A 6,947-nucleotide genomic window follows, 5' to 3' on the forward strand; every position below is an offset into this window, starting at 1 on the left:
AAACTTAGGGATGCCACAACTTACCTAGGCTCTGAAGGGAGTCCAATTGCTAAATGACCTTTCCAATGGGGCTTACTACTTATTTTTGTTACTTCGGAGCATCAACACAAATCGGTTAATCATCCTTGATCTTTGTTTTCCTCAAGCCACCTAGATCAACAACTTGAAGGAATTCAAGGAGTTAGTAGCTAGTTCTTCAATATCATTGAATCTTCGTCTTTAATTCAAATATCCAATATCTGACTGCATTCGATGGTACATGCAAGAGCAACTAGGTTGTGATAGCACTTATCTAAATTAGGCTAGTAATTTGGGGAACGATACACTAGTTGGGAAATTTATTGTACCAAAAGTAAAAATTGAATAAAATAAAACACAAAATTGATAATTACAATATAGCTGAACAAAATGATCTTTATTTTAATCAAGTGTGTTTACAAAATGGGTCACTTTGTAGTAGAGATGAATTCCTTCTATACTTGTTAAATGATTCAAAGTCAACCACTATATAGCTTTCAAAAAAAGGAAAACTTACTAAAAGTAGTATATTAGGGAGCTTGGTGGAAACAAAGAATCATCACACCTAGGACTAACTAGTGTCCTTGGAAGTTGAAATGAACATTCAAATAAGGACAAACCTAATTGGAAACTAAAAATCTTTGTTGGAAAATTATTTATTTGGCACCCCCATTTCTCAAGGCCACAACTCTTGTCTATAACTTCCATGAAGATGACTTGAGATGTTTTCTACATTGCAACATGGATATTCTCAGCCATTAAGTAGGGACCCTCTCCATAGCAATATGTATATTCTCAGAAATTGATTGAATCTCTTGAGCTTGGTGAATAAGACACTAGTGGTCCAAAAGCGAGAATAGGGTCAAGTGAATTCCTTCTCCAATGGATAATTTAATTTTAATGTTTGATGGCACATCTAAGAGGGTTGTTAATTGCATTTTAATCTCAATGTCTCAAGGGAAGGAGCATATATGTAACGTAGAATTTCTCCTTTGTCCAATTATTTTACGCATTTGTAACCTTGAATGATGCTTTTGCACTATTTTTCTACACTTTTGTACAATCTAGTTGTGCTTTTGTTCAATATCATTCTTTTTTAGAAAACTTCCAAATTAGAAACACAATCATGACTTCACACCTATAAAATAGGAAACTTTTGGACAAACTAGACTTGAAACGACACTTGGAAAAAAACTTCAAACTTGCATACTTGAAATTTATACTTGACGACCACACAATTAAAACATAAGAAAAACTTGGAGGTAAGTCAAGAGGAATTTAAGTGTGGAATGCCTTCACATTTACTATCTCTAGAGGAATCTCAAAATGTTTTGTTTTCATCTTCAAAGGTGTTGATAAAAGATCTTCATCAAGTTGCTATATTGGAAGACATATATGAATTTGTACAATATACTAAAGTGATGCAAGTAATTAAAATGGACCTTGATTCAAATCCTAATTATTATCTTCAGTCTCTACTTACCAAGGGTGACACGCTACCTCTAGTTTTACTCTCCCTATCCACAAGGAACAAGATCTCATATAGTTTAGTACATCTAGCCAAACAAATTTAGTCGGTGTGTCCATCCCAAGCATACCATTGTTTGACATATTGACTCTGCAATATAACACCACATTTCAATGACAATTATATAGAGAAACACATGATCAATTTTATGAGCCCATTTTAATGACTCTTTTATTTGGCTTAATAGAATTTTATACTCTAGTTACTGCAAATTTTTACTCTAAATCCATGATACTTTCTAATCGATAAGACTATTTTATAAGTACTAAAGTATGCCATCTTATAAATTATAAATAGCATACATTTGCATTTGAATTATAGATAGTACTTTCTAATCTCTTATACCATTTGATGCAAGAACATACATATTCCTCTACCTAACTTAGAAACTAAATAATAGTTAGAACAAATCTATAGATTCTTTGCACACAAATTGAATTGACATAAAGATTACAACAAAATATTTATTCAAATATGCAATTAACAATCTCCATGCACATCAATCCTCTCTACAATACCTCTATCTCTCTTGGCCAATCTTGGCCGATTCCCACACACCTCCACATCCTTGGTTGATACTTCTTATATTGTATCTTCTCCAATTTGATACCCTTTCATGTTTTGAATTACAATAATTCCTCTAGTGGTTCATTTCACCTTCGATGCCTTTTCAGTTGCTTTTTGTCTTCACATTTAATGTCTCTCCCTAGCATTTCATTTTTTTAGATAGTTATTGATTTGATCAAACACATGGAAAATATATTTATTGTAGAGTTTCAAAATCCTTTACGCTTTGATAGATATCATACCCTACTCTATGGATCAACCTTGAATATTTTCTATTCTTGTTTCTTGCATAGCCTGTCTCTATATTGTGTCACGCACCATCTCTGCAGCCTTCCAAAGTAGTGTTATGTTTGTTCATTGCCCCTTTTAATTTTACCATTATAAATTGCACTCTTGTATTTATTTTTAATCGATGCGTTCCTACATTGTTTGATCTGCCATCTTGTTAGAATGACCACTCTATTATGCTTTGATGGATGTCGCATCCTGTTACAAACCTCACATTTTGGCACTGGCAGAAAGGATATTGGTCTCCATGGTCCAAACTTAGTTGGGACACTTGTCGACCTCCTCCATCAAGTGTGTCTTCTTCTCCTCTTCCCTCTTTCATTAAATGATCACGCACAACCTGATCTCCTCTAGCAATATCTCTATCCACTCTTCCCCTCTTTCATTGATTTCAATCCACTATATTGGTGGAGGCATCTATTAAGGTGGGTGTATCCGAGGAAGCCATGGTAGGTGGATGTAGCTAGATTGAGCAAATTGGGCACCAGGGTTTGTATATTCAAGATAGAAAGCTTAAAGCATAAGAAGATTTAATTTAAAATGAAAATTCATATGAAAACGATCCTAAACTTTTAGGAGATCGCACGCAAGGTTGCCGAGGTCGACGAAGCTTGCACGCAAGGTTGCCAGAGGTCGACAAAGCTTGCGCAGGATTGATTGAGAAAATGACTTGTGCTCTTTTTTTTTTTAAGTAATGCCCATGGTCGTCAGAATTTCGACGAACGCAGACACTTTTTTTCAAAAAAAAAACAAATCTCATTACTAATGCCTTCTCTGTTGAAACCAAATGTGAAATTATCATCGGAATTCCGAAGAATTCGGGCATTTTTTCAAAAAAAAATCAAATTTGGTCAAAATAGACCTTCTCCGTCAGAATTTTAGGCCAAATGTACTAGTGTGACATTTCATGATTTTTTTCAGAACATTTTATGATTTTTATGATTTTTTTTTCAAGATAGTTTATGATTTTTTTCAAGACATTTTATGATTTTTATGATTTTTTTCATGACATTTTATGATTTTTATGATTTTTTCAGGACATTTTAGGATTTTAAGGATTTTTTCAAGACATTTTATGATTTTAAAGATTTTTTTTAGGACATTTTATGATTTTTCAAGATATTTTATGATCTTTTCAAGACATTTTATTATTTTTATGATTTTTATGATTTTTTGAATGTTTGCCCCTAGTGTCTAGCAAGGCAAATGGTATTTTAAGCGGTTGAATGAACTAACTAGACATGAATGGATAAGTGAATGATGTAGGAGGATTTTATGATTTTGAAGGACTATCTCACAACAAGATAACATGCTAATCCAAGCAAAGGGACTAGACTAGCAACACAAAGCAAGGATACAGTGCAACGAATGTCATGCGATCCGAAGGAATGGACATGTCAAGAGGTTTTTTGCATTTTATGTCCTTCATTTTGATCAAGATGAAAGGATAGATTTGGATAGGAGGTAGATAGGATAAGAAAGATCAAAGGTGGTAAGAATGATGGAAGCAAGAAATGGACAAAACAATGGATAGGAGCTCAAAGGTGTGGATCAAGTGAAATAGATAGGAAACACAAAGCCTGCAAAGGTTCTCAACCTTGTCAAGATCAAAGGTGGAAAAGTGATATCGACGTGTGCACAAAGATGGTGGTCAGAAAAGTGGACACCACCCAAAAAAACATGGAAAAACAAGCAGCGTGTACGTGGTTTTAAAATTTGAAATTCCCGCGTACGCGCTTAGGTTTTTTCTTCTCGAGCCTAGAAAAGGTAGTGCATACGTGCTACACCTAGGAAAATGAGCACGCACACGCTAATAATCCAAATAAAACCACGTACGCGGTGCCTGGTAAAAAAAGTAAAAAAAAAAAACAAGGTCTCATTTACCCGTGAATAGCGCATTTTTAACTTCATTTTTTCCCCATTTCCTCTCCTAAACCGCGAACGGGCTGCTAGATTTGTCCTCCAAGCTATGGATCAAGATTAGTTTTTGTTTTTTTTTGTCTTTCTTTCTAGTTTATGCAATTTGTTTTACATTTTGAATTTAATTTCATTAATTTTGATTAGGTTTTTTTATTTTTTATTTCAAAAACCAGATTCTTCTAATCCAAAACAAGAACAACCAAATGCACCTCCTGAAAACCCACAAGAACAACCAAATGCACCTCCTGAAAAACCCACAAGAACAACCAAATGCACCTCCTGAAAATACACAAGAATAACCCCCAATTCCTCCTTTTGACCGCACACTCGAAACACAGGAAGAATCAATTAATCAGTTAGGACAAAATACGTCTAAAATCAATAGACTGATTGTTAAATTGAAAACTTCTGAACTTGACCATCATCAATCCCTCACCACTAGCCTAGAAACATTAGCTAGTGGTGCCATAGCTGTTTCCACAAAAATTACCAAATGGGGAAGCTTTAGGGATAGGTGTCGTCAATTCTATGCCAATGGGCTATCATACGATGGAGTAAAAAACAAAAATATTACTAAACAACAAATATGTGCCCTTTTTGTTGATCCCAAAACTGGGGAGTCATTACCTCTTAATGCAAAGAGGTTTCCCATACATTAGTGTACCAATGTGCAAAAGAAGAATTTTTTTTGGCAGAGGTGGTGGACGGTCTTTGATGATCCACCTTGTAATAATTATCAGGTGACATTATATTTTTTGAGAAAAATATATTGTGATTTTGTGCTCAATGTGTGGCCAAACTATTTTGACATGAGAGAGTTTCATGGTAGAGGTGGTGGCTCTGCCCAAGATACACCTGGAGCTCGTAGGCGATTACCTGTGAAGAGTTGCCACCCCCTAGCACCCAAACCCAAGATGCATCAGGCTGTCCCATTAGAGCTGAAAGAGTTGATTGAGCTACAAACTCTTCAGAAGGCCACAACATTGACTGGTGCCATCATCCAACATGGGACGTCATTAGCACACCCTATTGCATTAGATGATGAGCCATTAGAGGGTGACAAAGAGCCCATCCAGCATATGTGTGTCAGTTGCTTGGGGATATGCTTGAGGATAGATGATGCAGCCAATGTAGATGGATCCTCATATCATCTGTGCATGATTTGCAACTGTAGATGTCAGGCTCACATGGTTGAGGATGTCGCGCTAACAGATGATTTGATGGACATGGTGTTTGCCCATGAGCCATAGACACAGGTGTGTTGACTAGAATTCATAACATTCTATTTATCAATAACTTTAAATTTGTAATTACATAAATGAATTTTCATTTATACATCGATTTAAATTGAGACAAATAATATGCATTTCAGGATGCAGCAACGGTATCCCATACACCTCCCCCAGTTACTATAGCTGCAACTTCGATGCCTGAGGTATAAATTTTGTAACATGTTAAAATAGAATAGTACACTTTGAATTCAAAAAAATACAAGATATACTAACTATCTTTAATGCTTGGTCCAATTTATGGTTTGTAGGTGTTGACAGGGGACGAAATGTCCCAGATTGATGACATCACGCTCTCAGCGATCGATTTTGGCCTACAAGGCTATACGGTATCATATTTTGTACAACTCTTTTTATGTATTGTTTTGATGGAATATGCAAGTCATTTCATTTTAGATTTTTAAAATTATGTTTAATTTATTATCTGTACTAATATCTCATGTTAATTTTTTTTTTTTAGGGTACCCCCTCCGCATCTAGGGCTTGTCCTAAGAAAAAGAATTCCTCGAAGATGCCAAAACATGCGAAGAAGGTAATTGAACACATTTTTAGTTGTACAATTGTTTGAAAATGTTGAAATCAAGTATTAGTTGGGGTTTGTAGATTGAATAGTGTTTTTGGTCTATTTTACATGTACAGCGGCCATTGAGCTTTGTGGATTTGTTGAATGCACCTGATTCACCCGCAGATCAAGAGAGGGCAAAGGTATGTATCTCTACTTTATTTTCTTGATTTCATGATTATATGCATGCGTACATGTGAACTTGTGATATATTATAATCTTATAATTTTTTCATACATGAAATATCCATACCTATTTCGTCAATGGCGAACCCTCCTCCTTGCACTAGAGAAGCATCTTAGGATCTGGTACACTTTTGTTTGATATGTAAAATTAATTATTTTTAACCTTCAATATTTATCATTATATTAATTATATTTAATCTTTGAATATTTTTTGTATAGGTAATAGCGACAGTTTCTACATCGATGGTGAGCCATCCTCAATCCATTGGAGAAGCATCTCAGGCACAGGTAGATCATTGTTCTCTATATTATAGCTTTTAAGTGTTTTTGATATATTTATGTTAGTAAATTGTATTAATTGTACATTTAATCTACAATAGACCCCTTCGCGGTACAGCCATAATGTGGATCCATTTAAGTATGTCTTCAAGAAAACTCCTAAGAGTGACAAGCAGAGAAGAGTGAAGACATTAGCTCCTAGATCAGCTAATGAGGTAAACTACATTTCAATTGCAAAGGAATTAAATTTAAATTCATAGTTATGTTGTTAATTGTGAACTATTTTCTACAAAAGAATTCTAACTTGGCTT

At 34.7% G+C, this 6,947-nt stretch overlaps 1 long non-coding RNA gene across 1 annotated transcript; it reads left to right on the top strand.

Moving 5' to 3' along the window:
- The first annotated feature begins 5,704 nt into the window (after positions 1–5,704).
- On the top strand, positions 5,705–6,289 carry LOC131875682 (uncharacterized). The gene is made up of 4 exons (XR_009372475.1): positions 5,705–5,756; positions 5,862–5,939; positions 6,071–6,142; positions 6,250–6,289. It is a non-coding gene; the product is annotated as an uncharacterized LOC131875682 (long non-coding RNA).
- Positions 6,290–6,947: the final 658 nt, after the last annotated feature.

This window comes from Cryptomeria japonica, chromosome 5, assembly GCF_030272615.1.
Source record: "Cryptomeria japonica chromosome 5, Sugi_1.0, whole genome shotgun sequence".
Lineage (NCBI taxonomy): Eukaryota > Viridiplantae > Streptophyta > Pinopsida > Cupressales > Cupressaceae > Cryptomeria > Cryptomeria japonica.